The sequence below is a fragment of the Bubalus kerabau genome, chromosome 20 (assembly GCF_029407905.1).
Source record: "Bubalus kerabau isolate K-KA32 ecotype Philippines breed swamp buffalo chromosome 20, PCC_UOA_SB_1v2, whole genome shotgun sequence".
Lineage (NCBI taxonomy): Eukaryota > Metazoa > Chordata > Mammalia > Artiodactyla > Bovidae > Bubalus > Bubalus kerabau.
The window spans coordinates 22,166,997-22,184,008 of record NC_073643.1 but is presented as its reverse complement, the minus strand read 5'-3'; positions in this window follow the sequence as shown (position 1 = coordinate 22,184,008).

The following is a 17,012-nucleotide window of genomic DNA, read 5'->3' as shown; positions in this document are numbered from 1 at the left end:
TTTTGTGGCTCCATCATCATTCAGAGTTATGTCCATATAGCCAGTGTAGGAGGAGACCCACCTACTCGCTTGAAATCACCAGCCACAGAACACATCACTTCTGCTCCACTGGGTAGAACTAGCCATATAACCTCACCTAAATTCAAAAGGGAAAATTCATGAAGGCAGGTGGTTTGGGTGTTCTTCATGTAGCGGATGCCCTGTGTCATGTTTAGCACCATTTCGTTGTTGTTCAGTCACTCAGTCATGTCTGACTCTTTGAAACCCCCTGGATTGCAAGGTACCAGGCTTTCCTCTCCTTCACCATCTTATGAATTTGCTCAAACTCATGTCCACTGAGTCATTGATGCCATCCAAGTTTAGCACCATACTTGGCCTCTACCCACTGATGCCAGTGGCAACCCCCAGCCTCACCAGTTGTGACTCCAAAAAACTGTCTCCAGATGTTGCAAAATGTCCCCTTGAAACTGTGCCCCTTATGGTTAACAGCTGGTTACCAGCAGAATTTCTTGACCCTGTCTCACAGAACAACAGATTAGCAAACTGATTGTTAAAAACTCCTTAGCTTGTAAACTGCCTTCACTGATTATAGGCACTTTAGTTATTTTGTTTCTTTTCTTTTTTCTCTTTCTTTACTTGCATACCCTGCAAGCCTCAGGTAGGCTAGGTAGCCTATTGCAAGACTTCTTAATCACCCCATAGACATTGCCTTCAACATATGGGTAGCTATAGTAATGGGGGCTTAAATTGTTTTTTCAGGAACCTGGAGTCCGTTCTTGTACAGTTTAAGTCAGCTAAGACTAGTTTGGACAACTGACACTAAAACTAGGCCAGCACAATGATGAATAACCTTTTGATGTCACAGAGCCAAAACTCCACCCTCAGATAATACAAAACACCTCCATTTTTGAACACACATGCCATGAAGAGGCATGTAGCTCAGGTACACCTGCATGGAACACCAATTACCTCACCTTTTCTCTACTTCCCATCACCCTTCCCCATGCTTAAGACCATCCTGCTTCTTTATCTCATAAATATTCCCAACCCCTTGCCTTCAGGCAGTCGGATCTGAGGCTTGATTTCCTGTCTCCTCATTTGACTGCCTTGTGAATAAACTCTTCTCTGCCACAAACCTCAGCATCTCAGTGTTTGGTTTGCTGTGTATCAGGCAAATGAACCTGGTTCAGTAACACCCTGGGGTATAAAATCACTCATGGTTAACAACCTCTAGATACACCCAATATGCATTAGTGGAATAGCGGTAGGATAATCACAATAAAAACTTACATTCAAAAAGAGAAAGCTATAAAGCAATCATCAGTCTGGTCCATTGCCATGATGGGATCTTGGGAACAGGCAGTGAAGACACCTGGCAGTGAAGAGAGTTCCTTGACTAGAATCATCATATCCTCCTTTTGTTGTCTGGGAAGAACTCCCTCTGGGATGCTCTTCCTAGCCTGTTTCCCTCCTGGCTATATCTTAAGTGCACACAGGCGCCCATATGGAGCTTTTGTAGCCTGCTTGCTGCTGGTGCAAGTTTTGAGCCCCTGGGATGTTTTATGACTTGAGCAGTTAAAGGCATCTTTAGGTCAGGCTTGTGTTTTCACCGGCAATGCAATTCTCTTAAAAACTTAGTAGACTTTTGATCTATTTGCTTCTAGGGAGTTCTAGATAGCAGCAACAATGTCCTAAGCTTTTGCCTAGATGCATCCTCCATATTTCTTTTTTTCTTTGTACACACATCCCTTTCTCCTAAATTAATGGCACTTACCTTGAGGCTATCTGAAATAAAAGGCTTAGGTAGATATATAAAAATCTCTGTGTTTGCCACAAGGCTGAGTTCCTTTTTTTTAAGTGAGTAGTTTTAATAGGCCTTCTTTAAATTGTCTCCTGTTCTTTGCAATCTATAAGAAACTGGCTACTTCAGTCCCGAAATTCTTTAGTTTCTGTTTGCAAACTTTTGCTTGTAATGACTTCCTATAAGCAGCAAGAAATGACCAATAAGTACTGGTATTGTAACACATTCCATCTGCTGCTTCCAGAGCAATAGACTCAGTATGCCTTTGATCTTCTTTCCAAGTGATTCAAGGTGACAGTTCTACCTAACAGGCCTCCATCTTTGCAGACTGTAAAGTCTATTTCTGAACTACCTGCTGTGAGTGCAATCAGTCCTTCATTGCTACATATTTTATCAGTTTTTTTTAAAGCAGTACTGCACTTGAAAATGTTAATTCCCATATTAGGTGGTATAGATTTAACTGCTTTGACACATAGATAATATGCACTAAAATTTAGCCATTTATGGCATCACCGACTCAATGGACCTGAGTTTGAATGAACTCCGGGAGATGGTGATGGACAGGGAGACCTGGCATGCTGCGATTCTTGGGGTCGCAGAGTTGGACATGACTGAGCGACTGAACTGAACTGACCTGAACTAATATTTATTAATGCATATGTTAATGCTTATTAAAGTCAATGTATTAATATATTGACATGCAGTTTTATTGGGGCTTCCCAGGTGGCCTAGTGGTAAGACACCGCTTGCCAATGCAGGAGATGCAAGAGACATGGGTTCAACCCCTGGGTCGGGGAGATCTCCTGGAGAAGGAAACAGCAACCTACTCCAGTATTCTTGCTGGAAAATTCCATGGGCCAAGAAGCCTGGTGGGCTACAAGGAGTTGGACATGACTGAGCACACATGCACACACACACACACACACACACACAATTTTATATATAAAATTATATATGTATATGATTTATATGTTTCTAATAATATAAACTATTTCAAACACACAAGTTTATTTTTTGGTCATGTAACTCTTCAAGGCAGGCATGATTTGTGGGTGGTTTTGCTCCTTAAAATGACTACAGGATAATGGTTTTTTCTATTTTATGGTTATACCACCCTTGGAGCCTCAGGAAGAAAAAGGATATGGTAGAAGAGCCATATCATATCCTCTCAAACTACATTGGCTTGAACTTAGTCATGTGACTATTATCTAATTACATGGATGGCTGGGTCATGCAGTCTAGCTGTGTGACCAGGCAAAGAAAGTCATAAGGATCTTGGCAGCAGCAGCTGCTCCTCCATGTCTTCTGTGTTCAAGTGAGTCCTGATCCCACTGAGTTTCTGACTTCTACACATAGATGTTTCATACTCAACTTGAAAGGCAATAGAATGTATGTGTGTGTGTGTGTGTGTGTTACGCACTCAGTCCTGTCCAACTCTTTGCAACCCCATGGACTGTAGCCCACCAGCTCCTCTGTCCATGGCAAGAATATTGGACCATTTCCTCCTCCAGGGGATTTTCCTGACCCAGGGGTTGAACCTGGGTCTTCCGCATTGTGGGCAGATTCTTTACCATCTGAGTCATGAGGGAAGTCCAATAATAGAATATGCCGTCCCTAAATATGCCACTTTTGTATATTGATTAGATGAGCTGTAGGTACTTGAAAAACAGGACTTTCAGGGAGAGGCTTTCTCTGAACTCTGCTTATCTGCCTAAAGACAGAACTTCCAAAATGAATTCAACTGTATTTAATTGCCTCTCCATGAGATCCATCAACAGTAAATTCTCAACAGTCACAGAATACTAGAAATTGACACCACACCTAGACAAACTTTGTCACAAACTATCACACCTTCTGTCTATTTTTCTAAAGGTCCTAAAAATCACTGACTTTCCCCTAAGAGGCCTATAACCCCTCTTCTCTCTCTTTATTAAGATGGTATTTAATCTTGAATTCTAAGCTCCTTTGGGGAGTTACACATTTTCTCCTGGGTATGTTCCATGTATACGTCAGGTATACATGTTATTAAATTTCTGTTTGTTTTTCTCTTGTTAAGACATCTTTTATTACAGGGCCTTAGCTAAGAACTCAGAGGTTTTAGGGAAAATTACTTTTGCTCCCTGAAAAACTCAAAATGAAATGTTGTTCTTCCATTTCAGTAAATGGCATGATCATTCACTTAGTTGCTCAAGCCAGGAACCCAAAGATTCCTTCTCTCCCTCTACCATTTAATTTTCAGTCCTTGAATTTTGTTTGTTCATTTTAAACACAGCTAAAGAGAACTGGATTAATGGTAATCCTTGGTTTATTACATTCTTTGTGACTTTCCCTATACTATTTTTCTGCGCTTTCCTGTCTGAGGTAACTGCCATCTTTAAACTTTTTTCTTATGATATTTTATCATATATATATATATATATATATTCCAAAAAGCATGTTGTTTAGGTATTTTAATGTTTATAAAAACAATCTTAGGCTATTTGTAATCTTCTGGGACTTGGCTTTTTATTCAATACTGTAATGTTAAAATTTCTCCATATATTACATATACATAAGGTTTAAAATATTGATTGTTGTATAATATTCCAATGATAATATCACACTTTATTCATATTCACTTGGCATTATCATTTATATATTCTTGTGCATATGTTGGGAGCCCTAAATGTCCCCCTAAAATGTGCCTCAATAACATATTAATTATTTTGATTTAAAGTTACTTAACAAATGGCCAATGAAAGAGGAACACTCTGACTCTCCTTTCTATCTCCTGAAAGTAGAAACATGCCAGAAGTAGTGAATTAAGGCCTAGAAGCCTGTATAAGCAAAGCTTGTACCTCTTTCATTTCCTACCCCAAACTAAAACTCTATTTAATAGATTTTTCACTAATTAAACTCTTTATTTATTTATTTATTTATTTTTAAATTTTATTTTATTTTTAAACTTTACAATATTGTATTAGTTTTGCCAAACAAGGGTGTGGGGAGGGTGGAGGGGGGGAGGGTTCAGGGTGGGGAACACGGGTATACCTGTGGCGGATTCATTTCGATGTTTGGCAAAACTAATTAAACTCTTTAAAAGCTTCTTCACAAAAACCTAAGTTTCTTTGTTTGTCCTGTCAATTCCTCACAAACTGATTGTTCCTTTGTCTAAAATTTAGAAGAACAGATAACGACCTAGGCTTACCACTGGCATCTGAAGTATGTGTGTGTTGGGGGTCTAAAGTATATACCACTGCACCCTCAATCTCTGGAATCTGACAGTGCTGATGCTGTGCTCTGCTTAGTCACGCAGTCAAGTCTGACTCTTTGCAACCCCATGTACTGTAGCCCACCAGGCTCCTCTGTCCATGGAGATTCTCCAGAATACTGGAGTGTATTGCCATGTCCTTCTCCAGGGGATCTTCCCAACCCAGGGATCGAACCCAGGTCTCCCACATTGCAGGCAGATTCTTTCCCATCTAAGCCACCAGGGAAACTCAAGAAGAGTGGAGTGGGTAGCCTATCCCTTCTTGAGGGGAACTTCCTGACCCAGGAATCGAGCGGGGTCTCCTTCATTGCAGGTGAATTCTTAATCAACAGAGCTATCCGACAATATCCAAATTGATTTAAAATCTCAGACACCCTGCTTGTGTCTGAGAAGTACTTGGGGTTATGTGAGAGATCTTCCTTCACACAGATACACTGGGATTGGGTTCTGAAACTCAAAATAACTCCCATCAGAAAGATAAAAGATAATATCTTTTCTATCAAACATTTGATATTGTCAGGCTTCTTAATTTTTACCCACAAAAGTTGCATAAAATGATCCCTTAAAGCAGTTTTGGTTTGCATTTCTCAATTACTTTCAGTTGACCATCTACTCATATATTTGTTTTCCCATAAAATGTCTCTTCATGATTTATATGGAGATTCTTTTGGATGATTTTCCGTGAAGATTATTGTGTCATCTACAAATGCTGCTGCTGCTGCTGCTAAGTCACTTCAGTCGTCTCCAACTCTGTGCGACCCCATAGATGGCAGCCCACTGGGCTCCACCAACCCTGGGATTCTCCAGGCAAGAACACTGGAGTGGGTTGCCATTTCCTCTTCTCCAGTGCATCTACAAATGGTAAGATGCTATTTCCTTCTTTCTAATCCTTATGACTTAATGTCTTCTTCCTGTCTTAGTTGCTGGCTCAGACATCCTGTACAGTGTTGAAATGAGTGGTGTGAATGTTTTTTAGTCCTGATTCTAAAGGAAGTGCTTCAAACACTTCCCTACTTAGGATGTTCTTTCTTTCTTTTTTTGTTTTAAAATTTTTTATTGAAGTATAGTTGCTTTACAATGTTGTGTTAGTCTCTGCTGTATAGCAAAGTGAATCAGCTGTACATATACCTTTATCCCCTCTTTTTTGGATTTCCTTCCCATTTAGGTCACCACAGAGGACTGAGTCAAGTTCTCCATGTTATACAGTAAATTCTCAATAGTTATCTATTTTATACATAGTAGTGTATGTATGTCAAACCCAAGGATGTTATTTATTATTGTTGTTATTAAATAGAAACTGTTTATCGGGCTAAGGACATTTTATTCTATTTTGAATTTACTAAATTTTTAACAATCATAAATTTATGAAAGTCAATATTTTAGGTGGATAAAGCTAGTAACATGCTGTGGGTTCCAAACAGCACTTGTTCCTTTCAAAAAAAGAATTTCACTATCAGTAAGTTTTACAAACACTGAATATTCTATTCACACACAATCTACATAATGTTAAGTGCTCAGAGAATTTCTGAGGTTAAATATCTTTTTTAGTCTACATTTGTCCAACACATTTGATACTAAAAATGTTCTCTTATCCAACACTAATTAGTATACATAGAAAAAAAGCAGATTGATCAGAGAAGGAAGCAATGGAATGTGGGGAGATATGGTAGAAAGTAGGTTTAATAGATCTTGGAAAATGTGTTGAAGAAATTTTTTTTGAAAATAAGTGGAACTGGGCAGCGAATTATTTTATTAGGGATTTTATTAGGGAAGGAGAAAAAACAAGGAAGACAAGAAGAAAGATTCAAAAATGATACTGAGGTTTGGAAGGTAATAAGTGGGGAAATGAAGTCATGAAGCAAACATAGGAAAGATAGTGAGAGAACTTTAAATCAGTTTGAGCAATTCTACATTTGAGTTGCCTGAAAGAATTTCAGGTGATTTCCAGTAAGCAGTTGGATATTCATTTCTGTACCTCAGGAGTAGATTAGAGGTTTTCTTGTTTTTTGTTTTCCTTAAATTGAAGATAATTGCTTTACAATGTTGTGTTGGTTTCTGCTGTACATATATACAATGGAATGTTATTCAACCATAGATTAGAGGTTTGGGAGTCACTCTTATAAAGCTAGCTGATAAAGTGAGTATGAATTCCCAATGTGAAAATGATGAGAAATCAAACATCCAGTTCAAGAAAAAGTTCTTGGGGAAACAGCCATATTTAGAGGGATGAGAAGAAGAAAAGAAATGAGTAAACTCAGGGAGGAGCAGAAAGGAATGACAGAGAACGAGATGGTTGGATGGCATCACCGACTCAATGGACATGAGTTTGAGTAAACTCTGGGAGTTGGCTATGGACAGGGAGGCCTGGTGTGCTGTGGTCCATGGGGTCTCAAAGAGTCAGACACGACTCAGCGACTGAACTGAAACTCAGTGAAAACTACACCAAACTAAAAACAAATGAAAATTTGGCCAAGAAGGAGATTCTACAGTGTGTTGGCTAGAAACATTCGTGGAAGTTGATAGAAAACATTAAGGAATATTTGAGGATGATGAATACTGTCTGTATCATTTTCTTAGAAGAATTTCATCTTCATTTTCTTTTGAACACCTACACTTTACTTTTCCGAATACCCTATTCTGGCTGGCTTCAGAATATGCATTATCCTAAACACCTTCCTTACATTGTGGATTATGTGCTAACTGCTGCCAATAGCTATCTGCTTCTGTGACCCAACTGTGTAAAATATGGATGGGAGAAAACATTCTGTTACAGATGGAAGCTCTTCAGTTCAGTGTCACAGGGGAGTTCTGCACCATCTTGATACACATGCAGCTAAGCCCCAGGACCTAATTGGACAGTAATGATCTCTTCTAGCTCAGAGAGCATGAAAAACATTAGTCTACCATCATCCATAGCACATCTCAGAACTTTTCAAATGAAAGGAGGAATTGTGGACGCATCTCAGGGTATGTTTTATGAATCGTTGTTGGCAGGGCATCCTGCTAAACAGTTGAATAATAGAAGCTGAACTCATCACTGCCCAATAAACTCCGTTCTCATTAGTGACACGTCTCATGAATTTCTTGCTGGCATCCAATCTGAAGCTCACAGATTCACTGCAACTTACTTGAATCATAGAAATGCTGTGGTGAACATGGACAAAGCCATCCAATGAGGGATTGTCTGAGATACTGTCAACACCATAGGCTGTGTCAAATGATCCATAAGAACCAATTTTTATGGGAACAGCCCCTGAATTCAAGCATCATCAGTAGAGCAAGTAATGCATTGTCAAAAACTTTCAGCTCCTGTGATCTAGGTGATTTATCTCCTGAGAAAGTTTTATAAATGGACCATATTCTTCCCATGCAATGAAAATAAATAAAAGGCACCCTTATACTCACCACTAGGTCTTCAGAGGAAAAAAAGGATGGAAGGTCTTACTTACAAAAAACAATTAGAAGAGCTTAGAGTCAAAAGCAGGGGGACTTAATGATAGCCTGTGAATATGTGAAAGAAATAAAAACTGATGAGAGTGAAATTACAGTATTTAGAATGGCCCAGTAGGGGATAACTAGGAGTAATGGAATGAAAATAATGGAAGCATTTAGGCTAGCTCTCACTGACATCTTGCTGGCAGTGTTAGATGAAGCACTCCTCCTGAGGCAACAGATAGAATTGCTGTCACCTTGGGGATTTGAATCTGGAGTGGAAAAACACATAGATTTGGTGGTTGACAGCAACTCCGCACTGGCAAAGAAATGGAGCCAGACTCATTTGTTCTTGACTTTTCTTATCTTGAAATGCTGTGATTCTCAAAGACAAAGCATGCTCAATGACTGTCCTTGATCACCTGCCTCAGTGTATCATTCATAAAGTTCATGTGTGTCCTTAGAGAATGATGTAGCTGATTTATGCTCTTGTATTCGAGGTTTCTTTTCTTGTCAGTTATCCATCTTGGTTCCAGTTATCGATTCCATGTGTCATTCTTGACATGTGAACGTGATGCTTCTGATGATAATTTTTATTCTCAGATTCATGCAAATGCACATGAGTGACAGAGCCTAAATAGCGTGAAGGGGGTTACAGTGTTTACTCTGGGAACCAAAATGCCACTACTTTCAGAGACATGTAGCACACACAAGGGGTCATTATCTGGTGCCAGTAGATCAACTTCGTGGATCCCACGGATCCTCCCTCTCAAGTAGCATGAAATATTCCCTATGAGTACTGGGCTTTTTCTTTGGACATTATCTTCAGTGTTCTTCAGCTTCTGCAGTGGATACATGAACACTCAAAAAAATAAAAGAAAATAGTGAAGCTAAACACTTGAGTGAGATAGTCATTGAAATTGCATTCCTTAAAGGTTTTTTCTCTTTAACTGTAGATTTCTTCATAGAAACTTAAAGACCAAGACCTTAGTTCATCTTCAGTTTATTTACTTGTGTTGTTTTTGTTGTTTAAGTTTCAGATATACAACATTGTATTTCTACATCTGTATATGCTGAAGTGTGCTCACCACCGAAATTTTAGTTTCCATCACGACCATACTGTTGATCCCCTTTTCCATATTGCATTCCCCTATCCATTCCACTCTGGTAACCACTACTCTGTTCTCCATAATTGGTTTTTGTGTAATTGGTGTCTGTTTTTGTCTGTTTGCATTATTTATTTTGCCTGCTTGTGTTTTATATTCTGCATATAAGTGAAATCATACATTTGTTTTCCTTTGTATATTGTACTTAAGTTAGCACAATACCCTCAAAAGCCATCCATGTTGTCACAAATGGCAAGACTTTATCTTTTTTAATGGTTGAGTAGTATTCCAGTGCCATATATAAAACACATCCTCTTTATCCATTCAACTGTTGATGCGAAGACAAATGAAAATGAAAATACCACATAAGAGGTACTAAGGAGAAAGTTTATGACAATACAGACATACCTTAAGAAACAAGAAAATCACAAATAAACACTCTAACCTTACATATAAAAAAACTAGAAAAAAGAATAAATGAGGCCCAAAGTCAGGAGAAGGAAGGAAATTATAAATACCAGAGTGGAAATGAATGAAACAGAAACTAAAAAGACAATGGAAACCTTTTAGCATTTCAATAAGTTTTGATAATGCTGTGAGAAAATGTGAAGATATCTTGACATTTATTTTCTTTGAGAAGGTACTAAAGATTTTTTGCATTATTGTCTCATAGTCCTTGGAATAGTCTCTGATCACTGCTGAAGAAAGAGGAAATGAGATATTTGTGAACCTCACTTCAAGATATGGGCAACATTCTGTCTGGTCACATTTTAAAAAGATTTATTAATTTTATGAAACTGATACATACTCTGATTATGGGATTAAAGTAATGTAGCAAATCACACAGAGGAAAATTTGTAAATCACCTAAAATCAATCCTATTCTCCAGAAATAACTATTATTGCTATTAGGTAAATGCCATTTCAAATGTCTTTGTGTACACAGGAAGACAGAGATACATCATTATAAAATCAGAAAAACTCTAATGGCATCATTATATAATTGATATTAACAAAATCATTAATTCATGCAAATTAAACAGAAAAGAAGCACAAAGAAATTGAATACCAAATAATAATTCACTATACAAAGTATTGTTTTTCTAAATGATCCCTCTAAAGTTAAAGAATAGTATTGTGAAAAATATTAAGTTATTGGCATCATTATTATTGTGAAATAGCATTGCAATTTTATCTTAACTTGCTGTTTTTTTTTTTTTACTTTACAATATTGTATTGGTTTTGCTGCTTTTAAAAATAGAACGACTAACATTCTCCAACTTCCCCCAATTACCACTCCCCAACTTTCTAATATAGTTTTATTTCTAAATTTAATTCAGCTCTGAAATTCCTTTTTTTAATTTTTTTTTTTAAAAAATAGTTTGAGAACTTCCCTGGTGGTCCAGTGGCTAAGATTCCATGCTCCCAGTGCAGGGGCCCTGGGTTCCATCCCTGGTTAGGGAACTAGATTGCCACCTACGCAACCAAAGAGTTTGCACGCTACACCTCAGGATCCTGCATGCCACAAGGACGACCAAAGATCCCGAGTGCTGCAACTAAGACCTGGCAGAGCCAAATAAATAAATAAAAATATTAAAAGATAATAAATTATTTTATCTTGGAGGTCTTAGTCTATTTAACTTAGTTACTTAGTACGGTCTTCTCTAGCACAAAGGATTTGTGGAGAATCTTCCTCTGATACTTGAGTTATTTCTTTTTTTTTAGTCCAGATTGAGTTCATCAGCTATTATTTCTATTTCACTCTATTGGACAATGTTTTCAATCTAGTTACTGTGCTATGTATTTTGACTTTGCTTATATATATTGTGGGAAGCTTTTTCCAGAAAGCTCTGTTGAAGTGTGGAATAACTTCTCCTTTAATTCTTACTGTATCTGAAGATGTTTTATATTATTGAACTATAGTTTTAGGACTGTATATTCATGTTTTAGATTCTTTTCTTTAGCCCAAAGGTATGAAATAGGATGGGAAGAGAAGAAAACACAGCTGAGGCTTTGTATGGTCTGTTAGGATATCATGCTTTTTCTCTCTTCTATTATGCTGTTAAATCTTCAGCACAAGGCTTAGCTCAATTCAGTCTAAGAATATGCAGCCTGGATCCTGGATTCTGAATCTTAGTACAATATCAGCAACTTGGATTTAGGAACATAACCCATGCTGGCCTTCAGTCTTTCTCAATGCCTTCTCATAAGCACAAGTCCTTGGATCCTTAATAACAAAGCAACTCAATTCCTTTGTCTCTATTCCATGAATCTTCACCTTCTGTTTCGGAATTCTCTTCTCTGTCTTATGATTTCTATCTACTTAACAGTTTCAGTTTCTTGCTGGATTCCATTACCTTGCTACTTAAATATTTTCTGTCACTATGTAGGTTTTTTTTTGTTTTTTTGTTTTTTTTTTTTCCCTCTCTCCACTTCCAATGGGTTTTTCTTTGCTTTTTTTTTTTCTTTTTGACTGTTCTGGGTCTTCATTGCAGCCTGCAACTTAGTTCCCCCATCCATCCCCCACCCCAGGTTGCCAGTGAATTTAAGGTTCTTTCTTCATTGTAAAGTGGTAAAGAATCCTCCTGCCAATGCAAGAGACACCGGGCATGCGGGTTTGATCTCTGAGTCAGGAAGATCCCCTGGAGAAGTGCATGGCAACCCACTTCAGTATTATTGCCTGGAGAATTCCACGGACAGAGGAGCCTGGCGGGCTCCTCTGTAACAGTCCATGTGACTGCAAAGAGTCAGACATGACTGAGCATGCACCCACAGACTTCACTGTGAAAGAATTTGGAGGTGAGGCAAAGTTAAGAAAGTAAAGTTAGAGTTTATTTAAGCAAGGATATGATGGATGTGAGTCTGAGTGAACTCCGGGAGTTTGTGATGGACAGGGAGGCCTGGTGTGCTGTGATTCATGGGGTCGCAAAGAGTCGGACACGACTGAGCAACTGAACTGAACTGAACTGAATGCCCTCAGAGGGAGATTGGGCAGACATGTGAAGAGCGGCTGCCCTGGGTTTCTTTGGCGGGCTGGATCTGAGGGGCATACAAATGAAGGGGTGGAATATTCACTGGGGAAGGAGGAGTTGAGGGTAGGCTTCCCTGATTTTTATCCCCGCTCCAATTTCCCAAGGGGGAGGGTTGTCCTTTTCTAGCTCAAATCAGAACTGTCATGGCTACATGATGGGTACTTATCTGTAAGCCTAATTTCATGGAGCACAATGACCATCAGGTTACACTCAGATGCAGGAGAATCTTGCCTTTTCCCACCTTTCTTTGTCTGAGTCCCAGAATCTTATCACTCAAGATGTGTGGTTTCCTGTCAGTCTGGAAGTTCCTACTTTCTTTTGTCTGCCTATGAACATCTGCTGTTTACAAGATGTGTGATTTCCAGCCACCTGGCCCCTGCTTATACCTACTTTTATGCTTACTGTAACACCTGTGTGTGGGATCTTAGTTCACTGACCAGGAATCAAACCAACCTCTCCTGCATCAGAAGGCAGATCTTAACCACTGCACCACCAGGGAAGTCCCGGACTTTCTGTATTTCCAATCCAAACCACCATGAAAGAGGATCTGGTTGATTTAATTGATCATTATCATTCCTAGTGAGGAAGACTGCCTCCATCCAGAGTCTCTCATTTGTCACTTCCCAGCCAACAGATAGGTTGCTTTCAGGGCTCATAGCTCAATCAGTTGTGATCAGAATTTGGGAATTACAGAATCAAAACTATGATCACTTTTACCTAAGGGACTCCCTACAGGCACTTTTTTCTATATGCACTATAGACAGGTGCTTTTAGAATAGTGTTATTGGTATGACCTGCAACTTATCTAATACTATTAACTTTGATAAGATGCACAAAAGAGTTAACCCTCTTTGATTAGCATATGTGCTTATTTTTGTTTTGGAGAATAAGACCTTGTTTTGCAATTGACTTGAGGAAGCTGTGTCTGCCTCATTCACAAAGTGATTTACAAAATGTCCAGTTAATTGAATTTAGATCAATAACCAGGTTTCTACTGTGGATGAAAAATGCCCCCTGCCATATCAGTCAGTAAACAGGATGCTATGACCGTCAAGCAAGTTACCTACTGCAGCCACACCTACCTTGAACCCTGAGGCGATTCAGGATGGAGAAAAACAGGATAGGATAATTAAGTGCCCTAGATAGTTAAAGTAAAAGCGAAGTCAAGTCACTCGGTTGTGTCTGACTCTTTGCGACCCCATGGACTGTAGCCTACCAGGCTTCTCTGTCCATGGGATTTTCCAGGCAAGAGTACTGGAGTGGGTGGCTATTTCCTTCTCCAGGGGATCTTCCCGACCCAGGGATTGAACCCTGGGCTCCAGCATTGCAGACAGACGCTTTACTATCTGAGCCACCAGGGAAGCAGGTGCATATCAAAAGATGGATTTCAGTGGGCCTAGGCTCTTGCATCTTCCCATACATAGAAAAATCACTAAATTTATTAACTTGAGATCTTCATTTTTGTCTTTAATTAATGATAATCTTTTGCTATTCCAATTTTATTTATTTACTCCTATACATACTTTTTGTCCTTTTATACAGTTCAAGAGGTTCTCGGTTATCATTCCCTCCTCCAGTGGATCATGTTTTGTCAACTCTCTCCTATGACCCATCCATCTTGGGTGGCCCTACACACATGGCCCATAGCTTCATGGCATCACCAGTGCAATGGACATGAACTTGGGTAAACTCTGGGAGATGGTGAGGAACAGGGAGGCCTGCCGTACTGCAGTTCATGGGGTCGGAAAAAGTCGGACATGACTGGGCGACTGAACAACACCCACCTATATATCCTCGCTCTTCCCTTACCTCTTTGTAACAGTCCCTCAGAGCTATCTGAGAGGCTATGTTCCAGGCTTCAGTTCTCAGCATACACCAAATAAAACATAATTCTCAACTTTGAGGTTGTACGTTTTTCTCAAACAACACCATTCATTCAAAAGAAAAATGAATGATGGAATAAATCCATCTTTTAAGACTAAACTACATTTGGTTTAAATAATGGAGAAACATGTTTTGCTTGTAAATCAAGATGGGGCAGTGGTTACAGTCATGAAAGTAAAAAGAAAATGGAAAAATTAGTTGTCAGTACTCATGTGTCTGATTTTGGTTGGACCTTGAGACAGAAGTGGTCAACATATGCCTGCCAAAAGGCTTATGAAGACCACATTTCTGTTTTCACCAGAATCATTTCATGGAGAACCTGGACCACAGCATACACAGGACTGAAGATGAAACAACTAGAGTTGGATATGGTCATTATATCAATATTTTTCTACCAGTGGCTACATTCCCAGGGAAAGTACTAATATTACTAATTTTGACTCAATTATGTTTTGACTTGTCTTTGGATGTTTTACAGCACTATATTCTATATTAGGAAATATTTTTTCTGATTTAATTACCAATTAAATAGTTTGAAATAAAAGCCCCTAATGGAAGAATTCTTTTTTAAAAAAACTTTTTATTTTGTATTAGAATATAGCCAATTAACAATATTGTGATAGATTCAGGTGAGCAATGAAGGAACTCAGTCTTACATAATAATATACTATGATATAAGAAATGAATATTTTTAACCTTAGTTAGGAGTGATTTCCAGAAATATTTGTATACATTTAAAGTGTACAATGTGATGATTTGGTATCAGTTCAGTTCAGTTCAGTTCAATTGCTCAGTCGTGTCCGACTCTTTGCGACCCCATGAATCACAGCACACCAGGCCTCCCTGTCCATTACCAACACCCGGAGTTCACTCAGACTCACGTCCATCGAGTCAGTGATGCCATCCAGCCATCTCATCCTCTGTCGTCCCCTTCTCCTCCTGCCCCCAATCCCTCCCAGCATCAGAGTCTTTTCCAATGAGTCAACTCTTCGCATGAGGTGGCCAAAGTACTGGAGTTTCAGCTTTAGCATCATTCCCTCCAAAGAAATCCCAGGGCTGATCTCCTTCAGAATGGACTGGTTGGATCTCCTTGCAGTCCAAGGGACTCTCAAGAGTCTTCTCCAACACCACAGTTCAAAAGCATCAATTCTTTGGCGCTCAGCCTTCTTCACAGTCCAACTCTCACATCCATACATGACCACAGGAAAAACCATAGCCTTGACTAGATGAACCTTTGTTGGCAAAGCAATGTTTCTGCTTTTGAATATGCTATCTAGATTGGTCATAACTTTCCTTCCAAGGAGTAAGCGTCTTTTAATTTCATGGCTGCAGTCACCATCTGTAGTGATTTTGGAGCCTAAAGAAATAAAGTCTGACACTGTTTCCACTGTTTCCCCATCTATTTCCCATGAAGTGGTGGGACCGGATGCCATGATCTTTATTTTCTGAATGTTGGGCTTTAAGCCCACTTTTTCACTCTCCACTTTCACTTTCATCAAGAGGCTTTTTAGTTCCTCTTCACTTTCTGCTATAAGGGTGGTGTCATCTGCATATCTGAGGTGATTGATATTTTTCCCAGCAATCTTGATTTCAGCTTGTGCTTCTTCCAGTCCAGCGTTTCTCATGATGTACTCTGCATAGAAGTTAAATAAGCAGGGTGACAATATACAGCCTTGACGTCCTCCTTTTCCTATTTGGAACCAGTCTGTTGTTCCATGTCTAGTTCTAACTGTTGCTTCCTGACCTGCATATAGGTTTCTCAAGAGGCAGGTCAGGTGGTCTGGTATTTCCATCTCTTTCAGAATTTTCCACAGTTTATTGTGATCCACACAGTCAAAGGCTTTGGCATAGTCAATAAAGCAGAAATAGATGTTTTTCTGGAACTCTCTTGCTTTTTCCATGACCCAGCAGATGTCGGCAATTTGATCTCTGGTTCCTCTGCCTTTTCTAAAACCAGCTTGAACATCAGGAAGTTCACGGTTCACATATTGCTGAAGACTGGCTTGGAGAATTTTGAGCTTTACTTTTCTAGCATATGAGATGAGTGAAATTGTGCAGTAGTTTGAGCATTCTTTGGCATTGCCTTTCTTTGGTATACATACACATAAATGGACCTTTTAGGTATAATAATAGGTATTATTGACTGGTAAAGGCTAAATTCAGTTGAGAGTTGAGAAAAATATCTTTGAATATATTTCAGATGAGCCTGCAAAAAGGTGTTTGTGTTTTTTATCATTAGACTATCACATGAATTACACAAGAAACTTCTCTAATTCCCAGCTCTGCTATCTACATAGAGAGTATGAGGAATATTTGATATAGTAATTATCAGCCAGATAAATAAAATCTATACAAAACTCTGACATCTAATCAAAACAGAGTCATGAAAGCCTAGATCTGCAGCCTGGACCCATCTGGCACAAATCTTTATAACTTCAAGGAGAAAACAGAGGTTTGGGGTAAAAAGGAAGTTGCTTAAGGAAATGGTCTCCAACTTTATTGGCACCA